Here is a 19,744-nt window from a genome sequence, read left to right on the forward strand (position 1 = left end):
TGTTGCCTAGGCCTCCTCAAGGCCCTGCTTCATCTCCACAGGTGTTTTAGATGGTAAACCAAATGCTGGTGACTGTGGAGGAGCTAGGCTTTCTCTCCTGCAAGGATGAAATTATAAAACGTAGCAGCAGCTTGCATTTGTGGAGGTGAAGAAGCAGGTGATTTCTGTGGGAGATAAAGATAGCACAGTAACAGATGTAGCCTTGTAACTTGTATACAAGGCAGGTGTCAAACCTGGGTGTTGCTCGAAGCAGAAGTGAATAGTGGGCTCATGCTGTGAGAGGAGTGGCAAAACTTGTCCATCAGCAACAGCACCAAGTCGCATCCCTCTAAACACCCATGTAATCAAGCTAAAACAAGATGTAATTCTGCACTTGCCAACCTGCATTAGCCCACTTTTTGTAAATGTCTCACTAAAGAGGAAAAATGAAGAGAGAGGGGGAAGGTGGGGAAGGGAAAAAGAACTATGGCAGAATGCACTTTGAGACTGAAATTAAGAACAAATGTGGTAGGGAGTTACCCCAAAAATTTTGTGTGATCGTTAGCTGTGTTATCTCAGTTAATATAAATATTGGCATTAGCAGATAAAAAACTCTAACCAGGATGGGGCCAAAAAAACACAGCAGTTGATTTCTAAATCAGGCTCTAGTTGGATAACGTAATTACTGTCATTTTTGAATTGATGTTGACTAAACAGAAGAGATCAAATGCCTCACTGATGTATAAGCAAAGAATGACTTAACTAGTTGGCCTTTGTAGGTAGTTTAGCTCCCTTGAGACATTCTCATGTGGCTCCACCCAGCTGTATACTATTTTCTATTTTCCCTGCAAACATCACCAAGACCCAATGGTGGTAAAGACCTGCACTTTGATGAGGAAAGCATTATGTAAACATATCACAGATCGGACCAAAGTAATTAAAATTCACTCAGTGTGAAAATGGTTTAAAATTCTGTACCCATGCGCAGTGGTCATGTGTGGGTGTAATGCTCATTACTCACTGGAAAACAAGAATTGTTGAAAGAATGAAAACTAAACGAGACAACTTTGCATTTTTTTTTTCAATGTTATCACTTCAAATGAGGGATAATCACTGAACAATATACTATTTCAGTCATCTCCATATAGTGCCACACACATCAAGTTGTCCAGTACTTAAAACAGTGTACTTTTGAAAAGGCTGGAAGTCCTGTTGCTGGGTCTATCAATTATGTGCTGAACGTTTGCCAGACAATGGAAATGGGGAACAAGGTATAAAACCCGGTGAACAGTGAATAGAGTTGTAAAAGTTTTTTGGTGACATTAGGAGTTTGGGAAAAGATAATGCCTGAAACTCTCAACTCTTCCCATTCAACCACTTTCTATTTTGGTCAACTTAGGAATAAAATTCTAAAACTCACTGTTCCTACAACTCCTGCCAACTATGTACTCAGATAAGGATGTTGTGTCTTGGTATGATAATTTGCCAGTGTTTTTTTTTTTTTTTTTCTTTTAAATACGATTCTTTCTCTCCCCTGCACTTCTTTTCAAGTCCTGCAAGTAGCTTAGATGAACCTAAAAATCAGTCATCAGACAGCAGCTTTGAAATCTCCATGGCCATTTGGCACAGGAAATTATGTTAAGCTTTTGTCAACCTGCTGATATTTTTTACCAATTTATCCCACAACTTCTTACAATGACAGAAAACATTTTGGGGAAAAATTCATTACATTTATAGTTTGCTCTCTGAGCCCTTCCACTAAATCCAACAACCAATTGCTACAGCCATAAAACAAAAGGGGTTCTGCCACAAAATCTACATCTACACCACATTTTGGATCAGTTTTACATAAATAAAGTATTTCAATGAAGCACTGCAGGCACTTGTTGTAGTTTACTGAAACCTCAATCCACCACATATTATCACAAAATGAACTCCTGCACCATATAATATTGTATGGCCAGAAAGTATATATTACTTTTTTTGGCAGGTTCTGCTGACTGTAAAGTTGGTTTAGTCATCTACATCTGTTCAAACCAAGGTGTCATCATTTAAAGCTTAAAAACACTGTAATGTTGTCTTCATGTAATTTTGAAAAATGTCTTTTAAATGAATGAGAGCCCAATTAGCGACTGAGCTGGCAAGTACACAGTGCAGAATCCCTTCTTGCCACACCACACTATTCGTAATGTAACAGTGATGACTTAATGTAGGCTATAGAACAAAATTATCCATGCATTCATGAATATCACGCTAGAAAAGGTCAGAAAAGATGGTTCTGTAATGATGAAGCATCTCGTGCAGCAGAGGAGGAAAATGAATGTGTGTGTGTGTGTGTGTGTGTGTGTGTGTGTGTGTGTGTGTGTGTGTGTGTGTGTGTGTGTGTGTGTAGGGGTGTGGGGTTAGAGGTGTGGACTAGGTATGCATACTGTGGGCTAAATGAAAAGCTTCAGGCAGCAGGGACTCCAATTTTCCAGTCTCCTCCCCTTGCAGGTTACATACTGTGATCTGCATGAGCATACAGGTAATTATAAGCAATCTGTTCTGTACCTTTTTATCTCTCCACGCATCTCTGCTTTTGCCAAAAAGAAAAAAAATCTTTTGAATGGAAGTGCTTTCATAGATGTATGTAGGTGTGAGTTTTATCAGTAGTTTGTCTATGGAGTATTTTCAAATATCTCTCTGAATTTGTTGGTACATTTAGACACTGATTGTTTGATTTGTCTTGCAGATCTTAAGGAAAGCACACCTGCTTGACATTGTGCAGCAAGAAAGGGTCAGGTGTCTAGCAGAAATCTGGGGTGGAGATAATCATATCTACACCCTCTTCCAGTCCCTCTGTTTTCTCCTTATGAACTGACTGTCCACAGAGCATAGATGACAGCTGCAGCAGCCGGAGAAACTGCTTCTTCCTATCATTTTAACATAAGCAATTTCAAGAGCACGCAACGTCTAATTCTGGAGTACATACATCAGTCAGATATACAATGGCAGACCTTGCTGATACTACATAAAACAGATATACATTTGCACTTTATGCATAGTGATGTGTCACTATACGCTATATAAAATATACATCAACTAGTAAATGTATGCATAGTAATCAAATCTAATGCAATCTGCAGAAGCAATATAACCTCCCATGTAACATATTTATAGAAAAACAGATGCAAAGAAGATTACAGTCATAAATAAATGGGCCAGTCAGCCATTGGGCACCATTAAGCCAAGTGTGGCTGACCATCCCTTGATTTACTGACTCTTCAGCCTAGTTAATCAGTGATTTCAACCTTTTAGTGTTCCCTGTCCTCAATTTTCACCCCTGCCTCTTCCATTCTTCTTTCTCAAGCAAAACACATACAGCGACACAATTGCAAAGCAGAGCAAACCAAAATTTTGGTGTACTAATGCCAGTTTTTTTTCTGATATATAACCTCCTCTCATTTGTATTCCAAGCATATGACCAACAGTTTAATCTGATTCACAGTGGCATGAGAACGGCTGGCTAGTTTGTTTTGTTCATCTCTTCACGTTGAGTACAATACCGACTACTATCTGTTTATTCACTGTCACAAATGACACTGAACATTTGCCCATGTCTGTGGTTAGCTGGCTGTCAGCTGTTGTCTTTGCAGTATGTTCGTGTTCAACTGGCACCCTGAGGCGTCCTAAGCCGATACATCAGTCCAGCTTTGTATGTCAGGGCTCTAAAACATGAACACTTTGACGGGATGACAAGAACGTTACCATTTTTCTATGAGACCAATAAAGTTATCTACTTAGGTGAAATGTTTTCAAGCTGTGGCATGATGTAGGTGTAATAGTGCAATGTAGGTTTTCAAACACACAAGTTTGTGGAATTTTCAAAAGTGCAAGGTCTTCTTGAATTTATTCTACATTGTATATCAAGACAACCGACCCCTGTTTCTGCCATTCCAGCCAGTACATTTAGGCATGGCTTGACATGCAAAAATGGCTCAGAAATTTTTAGGCCTATTTAATCTCATTCAAAAACAGTTTTTCTGAAAATCTGATAGAAACAATCAGAGAAAGGCACAAAGTGACTCTTCACACCTTTTACACAGGAGCTTTGCCTCGATTCATATCTATACTATTCATATATTGAAAATGAAGTGAGAACAGAGTTTTGAGGTCAACCGAGCTCATCATATCTAAAATGCTATTAACACCCATACTGTCATCTGCTGTGCTCATCAGAATGGAATGAGTTCACAGATTACACACAATCCTAGGGCGTTCGATTCAAGTTCCCTGACGAAGGGAGTCTCTCTTCTCTGTTCCAAATCTCTTCAGTAACTCTCTAACCCCTAAGGAGGCTGCCATCTGAATACTGATGTATTCATTCCCCCAGTCAGAACATAGTGAAGAGCCATAATCCCAAGGCCCCCGCGCAAGGACGTCCTCCTTGAACCATAATCACCCTTACATCTCTTATCAGCCCCAGCCTAGAGAACATGATTAAAAAGTGGCCAGGACATACAGCCTCTGCACCTGGGATATGACTAGTCCCTGCTGCCGCATGTCAATCAAGCTCTGAGGTGCAAATGTGCACTGACTCACGACCCCCACTAGCCAATTAGAATGACTGGGAAGCCACATAGCGTATGCCATACATTAAGGGGTCTCAGCAGAAAGAGTGGGGTCTCATAGAGCAACAAGTGTATGCTGATGAGGACTATGGGGAGAGAGACAGCCCTGCCACTCTATAAGACTGAGGGATGACAAGGAGAAAGAGTCAGTGGCAACTGATCTCTAACAGTCTGGGGCAAACCATTGAAAGTCAAATCTCGCATAAAGAGTGACGGATTAGGCAGAGGAGAGGAGAAAGGAAGAAGAAAAGCAATGTGAAAAAAGCAGGGTATTGAGAGAAAAAACTAGGTGCAGTTGACTCTACCATGCAAGCAGATAAATCTAGGGCTAGGAAAGCATAGTGTGCATTTCTCCTGAGAGACAAGTGGGACTACAGGTCCCAGAGTAAAAATGGATGGATACTGGTTGGTTCCCATGGCTAATCAGAATGAAGTGAAAAGAAACAGAAAGGGGAGCTGGAAAAAAGTGAGCATGCGGAGGAGCAGAAAGGAAAATGGAAAAAGCAAATGTGAGTTTTCACAAAATGTCTAAAATGCAATGAGCAAAAAAGGTATTGAAAGGGGTACTGAAAAAAGGAAGATGACTTAAGACCACAGTGTTTAAAAATTAGTGCAAATTTTCTGCTATGGATTAAATTCTGGGGGCTGAAGAATTTATTGTGCAATTCAAGTCTCCCTCAGAAAGCATGACACATCCTATTCTATTGTGAACTGCTTCCAAGACAAGACTGAGAGAAGGTCCTGGCCTAAGGCATGAAGGTTGCATTTAAAAACCACAATCCATAGAAATATGAAGTCAACTACACATAGATTGTATTGTCGTGGCCAAGTGAAGGCAAGCAGAGTTCTAATTTTCATCTTAAAGAACTGGAGAGGGAAGAACAGGTTATCTTGCAATGCAATGGAAAGGCACAATATTGAGCAGAGAGCTCATTTCTTGCCTGTAGCACCATAAAATGCCCATTTGGATATGATTCAAAAGAGAATATTGATGTTCGATAAAATTCACATTCACAAATCAAAGTGAAGTGCAAGGCTGCCAGTCGAGCTGGCAGGCATACAGGCCAGCAAGGGGGGAATTGGGTGGGCACGGAGAACTGCTTCACAAGATGGGGAGCTTTAGGAGCGATGTACCAGGATCAATTCTAACAATGTTCATTTTCTACACGCACCAATGGGAGAAGTAGTCAAACAGAGATAGATTAATATGATAGTTTTCAGAGCTGAGACCTGGAGCAGGAGGCCTGAGTTTGAGCTGAATGAATATTCATGGAGTACATAATTTCACCATTTACCTACTATATACATTTCATATGGTTGGTGAATATATACAAAAATATGACATGATTATGTCATATAGCTGAGCTGTATACTGACTTTAGTCCACGGAAGTTAGCAAACATGGGTGACAAATTAAAGGAAAAATCGTTATCATCAGTATTTCAGTGAGGCCTTGGAAGAATGAACACCATTCGTCCAAAAAATACTCTCTCTCATTTAGCGTTTTAATTATGGTTGTTTTGGAGCACTGTCTAACACATTAGTCTCAAATCTCCCTCAGGTGTTTGATTTGGTTGGGATCTCGTGACTGCCAAGACCATCGCAATAATCATTCAAACCATCATCATAGTCATCACCACTATTCAGTGATACCTAGTGCCCTGTGTGGAAGCATCTGTATTTGTTATGGTTCACTCATTTATTCAGGTTTTTCCTTTTATTTGTTATGATCTGAAGTTTTGAATACTTTTTGGCAACCGGGACTGAACGATCAGTAGATTTAATTTTTTTCTGGTCTAGTCCCAAACATGCTGCAAAACATGTCCAAAAACTTGTTCAAACTGATTATCTAGCATTTTTGCACTACTTGTTGTTTGTGGCTGTTAAATCAGGGATGGAAATATCTGTATGCCGAGACTTGCTGCAGGTTCTTAAGAAATTGTCTGATTTCACAGAGGCTGACCATACACAGCCCGCACTGCTGCTGCTGCTGCTCCTGAGTTAGTTTAGTTTATCTTGAAGCCACTGAAGTCTCTAAAAAGCTCTGCTGTCTATCTCCAACTGAATAAATTCATGGCTCTACATGCAAAAGAAAAATCCTGCCCTGGCATAACGCTGCTGGAGGAAAGATAATGTTTACCAAAGGACGATGAACTTTAATCATTTAACCATGTAGTGGAAGTTGTCGTTTGTTTTTGGAGACATCGTGTCAGAATATTTCTTCCCTTTTTGCACAATTTGCTGATATAAGTAAACAATAACTACATTCTTGACAACTTGGGAGGCGTAATTGCACTGCACTCCTGTATTGATGGACTCCTACATTAACATACATTTTAAAGCCCATCACTAGAATGACACAAAGTGGTAAGTAGGGACTGGCTGCTATGGCAACAAGTATTGTGCAGCCAGGATAGCACTGAATAAAAGCTATGGAAAGTTCCTCCCTGTGCAAACTAAATTACACTTCCCTTAGACATTACACAGTGTGGTCAAAACTGAGCTTTCTGGGAGACCATGTAATATCACAAAGCACAGCAGAGCAATCATCATGCACTGTATTCATCTCAAAAACAAATCCCTGGCAGTTCAAGCCATCTGTGAAATTACAGGATAATCATGGTCGATTACCTCAAAAAAGTGAGCAAGATCTGTCCAGTCCACTTGCATATCCTTTATTAGTTTACAATTTTAATGTGGTATTGATTTGCAGTGGGGAATATGTAACCTTCCTTGTAGCATAATAATGAGGGCGAGGCTACAGCAAGGAGACCATTTATCTGCGTCATCTCTCCCTTGCTTATGCTTTCGACTGAGATGCAGGCCATTTCAGAGTCCATTATATGGGCCATCTATGAAATCTACCCTGATATAGAGTGACCTGAAGGGCCTTGTGAAACTGCATGAATGAATGGCTTCCAACTGAGACACTAGCTTTAGTTTAAACAATCAATATGTCCTCTCATTTGTAAATTGCATTCCACTAGGTGGTACATCAGGAGACTGAGGAGCATAAAAATAAACTTTTCCTTTAACCTAAACTTAGGTTCATGTCCTTTATTAAACATTGTGTTTGTGAGTGTATTTAAGTGACTTTATAAACAAAGATTTAAAAAGACTGTCTAAAGATATAGAAAACAACATTGCTTTAATACCACTTAAAATCTCTTCAAAACACATACAAGAGACAATGAAGTAGGGTTGAAATGAATTGTGATTTTTCATACCAATGTTGTTATTCAACTTGAAGTTATTTTCTATATTAGCTCCATGCCCATAATGGTGGTCTACATACTAGGAAAGCTGGTGAGTTTTCAATTAAGTTTTACAACTGAGCTCAGATTTAGTGAGATTTCATATCAACTGTACACTTATCAAAATGATAGAGAAAGTTGTTTCTCTCTTGACAAAATGATCTTTGGATGAGTGTAACTAGACATGCTGTGAGCACATCAACCAGACAGCCAATTTGTAGTTTGGCCAACTCAAGGAATTAAAATTTTTTAGATAGATAAAACTGGCTGAATTTGCTGCCGACAGCTGTCATTAATTATGCCTCATGAAATCAGTGGTCACCGAATAATTCTTTTACCTCATTTAACTTGTTAAGACACTGAAACCTATAGCCTCATTAAAATCCTAACTCTTCCAACTTGAAAATTGCACTCTTTTAATTCAAAATTTTGAGTTTAAATACTAATATCATCCCTTCAATGAAAAAAGTCAGCTTAAGTATCTTTCTACCAACAGAGACAGAGTCTGTGGAGTTATTTGGCTGTTCATGTATGTAAAGAATGCATATATCTATGGTGTGTCCATGTAGGTTTTCTCTTTTCTCTTGACCACAGGTAGGTCAGAATCCCAGCAGGTGCTTTATCTATGGCAGCCTGCCTTGTGCATATTCTCCTTCTCGTTTATCACTGTCTAAACAGTTGACATGTAGTGCAGTGGATATGGATCATCTTAGACAGTCAGATGAACCTCTCCCAAAGGCAAACTGTGCACACATACAGAGGCGTACTGTCATGAGAAAAATGAGGGAAGAAATAAGCCCAAGAGGAATCGTACATGGTGTAGGTCAGTGATTCTCAACGATCAGGCCATGACCTGGTATGGGTCTGTGCTGTGCTTGCAGCTGTTATGTGACAAATGTAGACAACCTCTGCAAAAACTACAACTCTGTGCCGGCTGTTCAGCTCTCATCTCCAAGATCTATGTTTTAAAAATGAGGCCCTTGTAGTCACTCTCTTTCCCTCAGTTCAATTTCGAAAACTGCTAACGTGTATCTGGAAGAGGATTTGTCTTGTGTGTACTCTTAGGTTGTCAAATGTCCTGCCTTTAAGTACAGTACACCAGCATCCGGGTAAATGACATGTCTTTGCCTTGCATTGTCACTAGTTGCTGTATGCAGCTTCATAGGCTAAAGGATGGATGTGCAGAGGCTGGTTAACCTTCACAACTTTGGGGACTAGGGCTCCCATGTCCAATCCATCAATTGATCAAGAACACAATGAGACCATGAATCTTCACTTCACTTTTCTTGTCAGCACATTGCAAATGGCCCTTGCAGAAGTAATATCATGTTTCCTCAGCCTGGCACTTATTCAAAATAGAAGCAGAAAACTCTCTTTTGCTTTCCACTTCTTTAACTTTTTCCTCTTTTGAGTGAACTTGTAGCATTTATTTACTGGTCTGAAGTTCTAGCAATCTTTCCATTGGGTAAGACAGACCAGCAGTCACACTGGCTCGCTATTTATGACAATACCCTTGAAACCTTTGCATATATGTGTGCTTAAAATTTAGTTAAAAGAATACTCTCCTTGGCCACTTTATTAGGTACACCTATATAAACTAATAGCTCTGCTATATAGTCTACCTTTACAAAGTTTTTTTTTGTTAAAAACTCCAGAGAAGTTGTAGTTTCTTGATGATGATGTGCTGGATTGTGTGTCTAATACTCTTTTGACTAATGTTTACAAATGGTGTAAGCAAAAATTTAGTAACACCTCTCAATATGATGATTATCAGTTCAACAACACTACAAACTACAAAACCAATAATAAACATATTGTTAAAGGAGTTATATGTAAGTTTTTGCTATTGTTTTATAGCCAACATTAGCATTAATGGCTGTTTACTTACCAGCCTGTTATCTACCATGGTCATTTTTGTTTTGCTATGAAATCTCCATACACAGCAGTTCACAGCATGTTGTGAGACACATACAGTAATTAAAAGCTTCATTGCTCTTTCCTGATTTTTCAGTTTGAAAGTCCAGTGATTACAGCAAAACACTGCAGTACATGCATGCAGAATGTAACCCAGTATGAACTCACATTGATCCTTGTAGAGGCATTTACAAATTGGACAGTCCTACAGTGTCTTAACAGCAAGATTTTTCTCAGTTTTTTTCCCTATTGTTACTGCAACAGTGAACTTGATTTAGTTTTGACTTTATGTGAATCAGTTTGACTGAATATGAATCAATCTGACTGAACTTGAATCAATTTTGACTTTCTGGATTTTGTTTTATGGTAACTAAATCAATGCTGACCTATGGGAGCTTGGATGACAAAGTAATATCACCTCATTCATCTGAGTCAAAATATTGTGCACATAAAATGCCAGAGGCAGTGAGAAATAACATCTCTAACAATATGCTCCACAGAGGAAAGAGAATGTGATGGTTTGAAGTTGGGTTTAAAAATAAGTAACATAGTTGGAAATCTTGTTGTGCAGACACAATGCCATGATCGTACACCATAGGTGGGCAATCTATAACAGACAACTACTACAAAGTCATGGCCTGTGAAGTTAATGTTTGAAAGGCTTTGGGAATAACTAGACTTCTTGATCAACTGTGTAACTATACATTAAGATCAACTGAAAGAGGTCAATGGCATCAATTAGCCACCTCTAAAATGACACTTTCTCTTTAAGCTGGATCACTCAGAGACACAACAAAATAAGAATTCATACCATTAAGTATATCTGGGGCCATTGGAGGCAAAAAGAAATGTATTTTACTTTAAATATTTGCTGCAGAATAAAGGTAGTCTGGTTCCAGACCTGAGATTTTTTCATCAGGTCAAGCAGGTCTGGTGTTACGCTCATTGCTGTCTGTTTCCCTAGTTTGAAAACAAGCAAGCCAATCAAACCACTGTAGACGATATTAGCAATGGTGTCATCTTCCTGTGCCATGCTCCAGGAATGATGCGGACATGAACAGCTGTGGATTTGCACGTTCTATAAATGCTACAATCAAGGATATATGTACACACACATTCCACACATGTGCAAAAGAGCTGCCCCTCAGACACACAGGCTCCGAGAGAGAGAAGCAGATGAACTGCAAAATGCATCATAGACGAATGTCTTAAGCAGAAACAGAGTCGAGAAAACTTTTATGTAGCAATAACAAATAGGAAATGTATTTTCTTAATTTCTCCAGTACTGAGTGCAGAACTGATAAGCTTATCCATGCTACAGTCTCAGTTTAATACCAGGTTTTGGTACCCACTGCTACTTTGTAATCAGTTCATCCATGAGTCAAAGTGACTATTTGTGCCAGATGTAATGAAATTCCCTCTGGGCGTTCCTGATTTGGGCTGCAGAATATAATATAGACATACAGTGCATACAATGTGCATTCAGTTTACATTTCGAATGCATGCACTGTCAACTCTCACTGGTTTGGGCAGATGACGAATGCGGACCCTGGTGGCCACACAGAAACCTTGAATTGGCATTCACAAAAATGGCGACAGCAAAGCTGCAACAAACATGATGACAAGCGTGGATGAGATCAACAAAGTTTTACAGGATGCTTTAAACAAACTTAAAATTTAACTTAAACTTAACACCTCTTGATTTGCCATAGGTAGTTGTTAGAGAGTTAAGTTAAATGAGTCAACAAAACCACAACTACAATTTCTGTGTCAACTGAGAAAGAGGTTAGGAGAAAACAAAATACTCCCTCAAACAGAAATCCACTATACATGAATGTCAGACTGAATAATCAAGTGAAATGAAATGGCAATTCAATCTCATTGTCATGCTAGGATGGACGATATGGAGGTAAAACAGTGGAAGAGGAGCTAGGAAATTACCTATACATAAAAAAGAATACATAAATGACTTTTTTTCCACTTCAGTAAACATTTGTGGAGCTACACGTGCCATCACCTCACTGCACCCTCTGAGGATGTGCCCTAAACACTCAACCTTGAAGACTGTCTGGTAATGTATAGTACAAGTGGAAATCATGAAGGTGGAGAAGCATACCTGAGTGCCATTACGATGCTGTGTTTATCATGTAGAGGACATTGTTAGTGTAACCTTGAGCAAATGCCTCTACCGGCTATATTAGCACAATGAATATGCTAAACGTGACCTATGGAACCAAGGATGAAAACAGGACGCCTACTCAGCACACAGACAAAATAACCTCAGTTTTAAAATAAATAAATAAATAAAATTCTATAGTTACTGTATGCTAAGTATGTGTGTGAGCAGTCAGTCATGAAGTGTGAGCGTGCTGCAGCTGATTACCTGAAGAAGGACAGATGCAGAGCATGACAGCACTTTCCCATTCACAGGAAAGAGACTTCGTTAAGGACTACTGATTGTCGCTCTGTCCCTCACTGTGAGGCAGAGAGCAGCTGATGATAATTAACCTTCAACACAATCAGCCAAGACCTCAGAAAGCAATGGCAGACAATCCCTGAGCAGGGTCATGTATTCACTCATGTAACACATGCCTATAATTGAAGTAAATGTAACACCAAAATTTAATTCGGTATTCATGCAAAAGAAGTTAAAAAGAGAAGCTTAATTCCAGTTCATTTACAAAAGTAAAATGAAACCAATGCTGTTATGGTAAAATAAGAATTGAACAAATAATAAGTTAATATGGTTTGCACAAAACCCAAGATCGACCACAGAAGAAAAAAAAATCTGTATTCTGAGGCCATGACTTATTACAGAAATGGGACAAGATGGTACTGACCTTGTCTTCTTATTTTGGGTTATCTGAAAGCAAAAGATACATACTGCTACCTCATCTTGTTTAACATGTGCTTATGTTTAATAAAGCTCATAATTGTCATAGCTTGTTCAGCATGTGGCAAGCTGACTTTTCTAAACTGCCATAATTAGTTCAGTTCACCTGACTGAAATGACTTAATTATTTTGTGCAATTGAGATATATGTGGCTTAGTCAAGCTTATTATGGATGTTTCACTGAAGGTAGAAAGAAAAAAAAAAACCACTGGCTGCACTGCTTGCTAAAGCAGGCAGTTTAAGTGCCAGCTAAGAATGGCAATGTAATGGATTAAAACACTGTACATATTGACTCTAACTAACCTCAACGTGAAATGCTGGAGGGATAGAAACAACACACTGCCAATGAAATTGCTACAAGAATTTAAAATATATCATCAAATGTCATGTTTGCTTCATCTCTCCAACCTTTCAGCCAACCAATCATTGTAATTTCTCACAGGACTGTGGTTCACTTATGTGTTTCTCTGCTAAACAACAATGAAAACTTGAATTAATTCTCTGTTCCTGTATCTGCAAATTTTCACACTTCATCTTTACCTTAATTATCGTTATTTGTTTTGCTACTAATCATGTAACCTTTAACAAATAGTACTTGTGGATGGCGCTTGAATTACAATAATCATCATTATAACATTTGTGTATCTTCAATTAACAATTTTCAGAACCAACCAGCAAAATCAGCAAGGGACTATTTTTTTGAATGGCTGGTGTCTATATTAAGTACAATGCAATAATAAAATATACAGTATATAAAGCTTGATCCACTTCCAGTTTATTCTGGTCTAGAAGTTATAGCAGCCAGTGGGCCAGATCTGGCCCGTGACCTAGCTGTAAATGTATGTACATTACAGAGGCTATACATCTAAGCTGGATAATGTGTTGGCTTACTAATAGTGATATTCTAACAAACCAAAAATTTAAAACATTTCAGTCTGTGTCTCTGCTGCAAAAAAAATGGCCCTTGGTTGAACCTAATTGCCAACAACTGCTCCAGGTACACCAGCTGTCAACAATGCCCCATTGTGCTCTGCTAGAACAGTGGAACTGTTTCGTAACGCACAGCATTGCAAATGAGTGAACTCTGGAACGCACAAACAAATAAATACCAGCCAGCGAGTAAAGTGAGCACCACCGCTCAACACATCTCAGAAATTAAGCCATGAAACACAAGCAATGAAATTCATAAACAGGGGCACAAAAATTGAATTTGCACCAAATAAAACTGGATCATCTACCCGCATTTGCACCTCCACCAAGTGCAGCACAAAAACAGGGCCATCAAGCTTTACCAGTGCCACTAAAAATAGAAAACTGGTATTTGTGTGACTATCCAAAAGTTGAATCCCCATGTCCTGAACATTTGTGACAGAAACTTTACCTATGGGCCACTCCTGTTATTTGAGCCTCCTTCTTGCTGGAGAACAGGTCTGCTGCTGGTCTTGAACTTGAACTAACCCTGCCTGTGGTGTCTTGATGCCGGGGTGGGTTGGGTCAAGCTGGGCTGAACTGATGCTCCATCATCTCTTTTACTGTGCTCTATTAAAAACCAATAAAACATTTTCTAAAAAAATCTGTGGAAGGTGAATGATGCAAAAGTAACATCAAAAGAATGCATGTAAAGATGATGAACTGACCTTCTACCTGTAGCAATTGAGTTTTATTTATACCGCTTTATTTAGAAAATATCCCTCAGAGTGCAATAGAAGAGAGTTATTATTGAGGTCTCTTCTGAACAATGTTACAACCTCACTGTTTATTGCCTTTTGGCACAATGGTATGATAACAGAACAACTACAGTTTCATCCAAATTAATGATTAATGATAAATAATATTTGTTTATTCAGTACTGTTTAGTTTATTTATTCTCATTTATCTAACTAAATTACACTACCTGAGAAAACTACCCTAGTTTATTGCTTGTTTGAACATAGCGTTATCTTAGCCTAGAACGTTAAGGCAGTCTGAACCAGACACTAACTTACGTTATCACTGTGGCTTTGGCAGGGTTCACCAAGTTAAAGTTAGTTAAGACTTTTTAAACCACATTTAACTACTTGTAATTCACCTGTTTTAAAGTTGTCTCAAATCGAGTCTACTGACATACTAAATTAACGCTGGTCAGAAAAAGAAAAAGGAAAAAAAAAGGGAGCCTTAGCTCTGCAGTTGACGAAGTGAAATAACTAGCCAACATTCAGAAAAACGGGAACAGAAATAAATCCCTAAATGAAGTGGAAATTGACTATTCACTGGATTATTCTTCACCACCATCAGGAAACTGAAGTAAAGCTAACATGACTTACCTAAATTCACTTTTACTGGCCGGTTGTCAGTCGTTGTTTCCCTGGCGTTTTCCCCTAACCTGGCAGCAATGGAAACACATTTGTGATGTGTTCAACGAGCCTCGGAAATACAACAACAACAACAAACAGTACAATGGTCTAAGTTGTATAGAGATATATCACAAGACTGGCGGTTGCACCACGGATTGTACTGTAAATTAATTATTGTAATTATTAGCCTCATTAGTTGAATTTTGTGATTGTAGTGGCATGGTTAAGCTGATGCATTAAATGGGTGGACTCTTACATGAGGAGTGTAAAGATCCATTCTTGACCTTAGTAATAGTAGTTTGAAATTGCATTAACTCAAGGTAAATTTACTAGTTTTTTCAGCAGCTTTCAACCTGTTACAGTGCTACCATGTTACAGTCTTCATCAGTGAATGGAGTTTGCGCACCTGTCTTGGAATTGTAATTTCAGTCATCATGTCACAATAGCATTTTTTTATATTTTAACTATCTGGGAGCACAAATTTGCAATTTGTTTTCATACTTTTCCAATGATAATGAATTATTCCTGATTGTTGTGATGATTAATCTCCACATGCTGCTTTTCAAAACTCTCTGGTTAGGAACACAACTGGATGGCAGGACAGTAAATTGTTGATATGTGCCCAGTTGATAATTGCATTTTGCCAAACATTATCATCATTCCCAATTACTGAGCTGACAGACTTTAAGTGTTCCTTTGAGATATCAGCTGTAGCACTTGGCATCAAACACTGTGTGAACCTGAACTGCCAAGCTGCAGATAAACTTAAAACATGAAATTGATTACGTGGAGCGAATATCTGACTTATAAGGAGACAGAGCCAGCAAAGCAGTCTGTGTTTATGAATGCAGCATTTATTCATTTTGGGATCAACACAAAGTACTTGAGCTTGCAGAAATGCTAGCTTCAGCTGGCACCGGTAGCACTAACAGGTGGTTACTATACAGCTGCCAATAAAGTTCTCAGTGACTGTTTTGCTGAAAAATGAGGGATGACTAAAGTGCAAGTAGAGAAGTAAAGATTTTTTTACATGAGAAAAAGACAAATGATTATTAAACATTCCTTTGTGGGTGTAAGTTTTAACTAGGGATGCAAAGGAAGCCGAGCCCACATATAAACATCACATCACACAAAATACCTCTGTTTGAATCTCATTTGCAGATGTACTATCTCATGGGCAGAAGCATTGGTGACACATTGCTGTTTTTAGTTGTAGTCACGACCATTCATCACTTGTCACAATCAGCCCATATTTAAATTTACCACTGCATCAGTGCACATCACTAAGATCATGCTATAAATAATACCAAAGAAAACCTGTGGATGCCGATTGGAGCCAAAACAGACACTAAATTGAACCACAAGGTGGTGCCAAAAATGAGCTCTTGTTTCCCCCAACCATCCTCTCTCTCCCTCTCTCTCTCTCTCTCTCTCTCTCTCCCTCTACCTCTCTAAATCTCATTACAACATCACGTTCAAGCATTCCTTCTTTCTTTCTTTTTAATGGAAAAATAACGGGTAAAAGTCTAAACTCTGAGTCTGTAATGAGTGTAAAATCAACACTTAACAGCCAAGGCAATCGATCACTCCCTTAATGAATTTACACTTGATCTGTATCACTCCTCTTAAAGTGAATACTTTATCAGTGTCTACCCTCTGTCATCCGTCACGACTGAAACGTCCTCGGCCTCTGCCTCCTACCAATTAATGATCGGTGAGCCCTTATTGAGACTCCGAGCCTCTGAGTGTGTTCTCCAGTGTCTGCTGCACAAGGACAGTTCACCCAGATCAGCCCAGCATGCAACAATTAGGCTACAGCAAGAGTTTACCAACAACTGGCACATCCAACCAGAAAAATATACTGATCAAGTAGTATTTGGAGGCAGAATCAGACAGGTTAAAACATCATTTCATAAGGCACCATCAACTTCTGCTGCATCAAGAACCAATAGCCTAATGTTACAACAGGGGCGGTCATTGGTACTGCTTATACATTTTTCAAATTGGTATTAAACCATTAAAACATGCTTACTGTTTTACATATAATGATCTTTAATGCAGGGCATTTCTGGACTTTTAAAAACTCAATTGCCTTACCTGGTTATCTGTGCTGCCTCGAGTACGGGTGTAAATTAAATTCTCTGTTAGTTTGACACAGGTTTTGTGAGTGTGTGTGTCCGCTGCCCGCAGAAATACGTCGTTTTGTAAGAAAAGGATTATTGCTATTGCAATGTAACTCAATTCCCCCTCTGTATAGTTCTCTGGATCTTGCTCCGCGCCTCCCTCCGCCAGCGAGACTCTCAGGGCAGATAGATGGGCAGATAAAACGCGTAACCAATAAGATCAACAGCAGTCCGTGTTAAATCTGATCTTTGGATGACCAAATCATTTCCTGATTCATGGGGTATTTAGCGCGCCCGGTTAATAAATAATAAAAAAACAAAAAAACATCCACATCCAAAATAGTTGGAAAAAATATCCCTCCTCACTTTATCCCCCGAAGAAAAGCAGTCCTTTTTCGCACCGGCGGAGAGTTTTATTTTCCCTGTTAATCTTCACCCCAACTGCCTTAAAATCTGATAGGCCGGCTGAACTGGAAGGGTCTATCAGTTAGGTTTCTTCTAACGATACCGGTGATGCTGCGTATCCTGCATCCCACTTACCAGTGAGGGAAGAGCGCAAAGAAAAAGGAAAGGCAGTGAATTCGCTTTGTGCTGTGCTCCTTTCCAAGCAAGCGGACCTGCGAAACACGCTCTGTCCAAAATCTCCTTCACATCTTGTGGTGTAGGCTCGAGGTAGTCCTGTACGCTCGGCTGTATCCACTGCGGTCCGGTGGAAAGATGCAGAGCAGATTGAGGTGCAGGCGAAGTCTCGTTCCTTTCTCTTGCGCGCACACACTCACAGTCAGAGGGGATTTTTTTTTTTTTTTTTTTTTTCTCCGGTGCCTTCCTCGCACCGCGGCTGACCAGACGTGAAGAGGAATTCTCCGGATTCTTGATGCATTTATAGCAGCGTTGAAAACTCCAGAAAGAAAAGCTCCTCTGACATGAAAGAAAACTGACATATTAACGCAAATAAGTCAATTGAATTAAATGTCGCTGCATACTGCAAGGTGCAGTAGTGGTTAGAAATAGATGGATAAGATTATGACCTTTATCAAAGGGCACGAAATCACCAAAATAAAAACATTATGTGCAAAAAGGAATTGTGTCTTTGCACAAGTATATCAGTTTGATGAAACTTGCCATAAACAAATGTTTTCCCATCTGTTTACTGCACTCCAGGGCAGGTTACAATATAAACACATCTTTTAAAACCAGTCCACTGGGGATGTAGCAGCAACATGGAGGGCACATAGAGCAGCAACAAGGTGTTCTCTCTCCTGAGCAGGTGAAAAGTACACTATAACCTCTGGAGAAGAGTTCCTACTGACCTTATAGCCAATCAACAAACAGCCTATAGCCCTGGTTTGCACTTTTCCATCTGTCAAGATCTGTGGGGATTTCAAGGGTGAACTATCAGGTCATACGGCTGCTCCATCTTGCCCTTTGACTGGTTGTTGGTTACATATTTCCCTCACTCATCAAGACTCCAGAGTGGTCACCGATTCATTATGCAGCGGAGGAAATAGCAAGCTACAGTTTGAGAGGGATGTACATTCTGTAACACACAGATGAATCACAGGCTCAGTAGAATTGGACTTAAATGTCTGTTTAAACACCAAACACTGTAGTAGAAGGTGAAGGTTGATGTAACTGCTCATGGGCGCAATGAAGGGACATCACAGAATAATGTCTTGACATTTTAACCCAAGCCCACATACCCACCCTCGATACACCCACCAATCATAACATACGTGTCATTACAGCAGAGAGGCTGCACAGAAACACTCAAAAGCATCCCATCCATGTGCAAACATAGTGCTCAAAAGAGAATTACTTGAGAAAATCCAAAAATCATGTCACGCACAAGCAGATGGGAGGGAAATACACTGAGTATTTGATTCCTTAGAAATCACCTGCAGTAGGAAGGAGTCCAAGGCCGTGTTTATATATAGCCTCAGGAATAAGAGTGAATGAATTAATCATATTGTATTATGCACAAACACAGTAGGAGATTTGCCATATCCAGAAGTGCATTATCACTAATGCAATTTACATACCATACAGTCGTTCATGAGCTGAGTAATTTATGATCTATTATTGATAAAAAAAAATGAGATCAGCATGCTTCAAGTGGGACTCAATGAAGTGGTACCCATCATCCACACTCTATTATATGTGTCCAGAATGGAGATGTAATGGGATATTTGTGCCTGGTAATGCAGGCCGAGAGCTGATATTAATTTTTCATAAGCCCCCGGGACAAACAAACCTTTGCCGAATATGTATTTGGCTATTTTCTGTTCTCTAAACTTATCGGATAAATCCCCATTAATATCTTGCAGGAGTTCGTCCCTGCGGACACAAAATGCAATCATAACAGGTGGATTTATCAACAACACACTGTCACTCAATAATTCAGAGATGAAAAGATGCAACAGAAGTAGAAATATCTTCTTTTTCATTCCATGCACTGTTCTTCTTAGTCAGAACCTGGCATATTACCCAGAGTGCAACTCGACTGCCGGCCGGAGAGCCAGGTGTGCTCTGCTCGCAGCAGCCTTGATGCCCTAACCTCAAGCAGAGATGAGGAGCGGGCTAAAGAGGTCTGGTGCGCTCACTTCTTTGTGACTCCACACCCTTTTTTTGTTTTCATACT

The 19,744-nt window shown here is 39.4% G+C and overlaps 1 protein-coding gene across 5 annotated transcripts in view; it reads right to left on the reverse strand.

Annotated features, from left to right (window-relative positions):
* Positions 1–18,116, reverse strand: part of grik4 (glutamate receptor, ionotropic, kainate 4) — a 278,338-nt gene extending 260,222 nt beyond the window's left edge. For 2 of the 5 annotated variants that reach the window (XM_056374837.1, XM_056374838.1), the window contains exons 1-3: positions 17,081–18,116; positions 14,954–15,012; positions 14,032–14,189 (exon numbers count right to left, since the gene is read on the reverse strand). The gene's annotated coding sequence lies outside the window, so the exon portion shown is untranslated. The remainder of the gene's footprint in view (positions 1–14,031; positions 14,190–14,953; positions 15,013–17,080) is intronic. The other 3 variants (XM_056374834.1, XM_056374836.1, XM_056374835.1) reach the window with 3 other exon arrangements.
* Between the last annotated feature and the right edge of the window lie 1,628 nt (positions 18,117–19,744).

Source organism: Seriola aureovittata, chromosome 4, assembly GCF_021018895.1.
Source record: "Seriola aureovittata isolate HTS-2021-v1 ecotype China chromosome 4, ASM2101889v1, whole genome shotgun sequence".
Lineage (NCBI taxonomy): Eukaryota > Metazoa > Chordata > Actinopteri > Carangiformes > Carangidae > Seriola > Seriola aureovittata.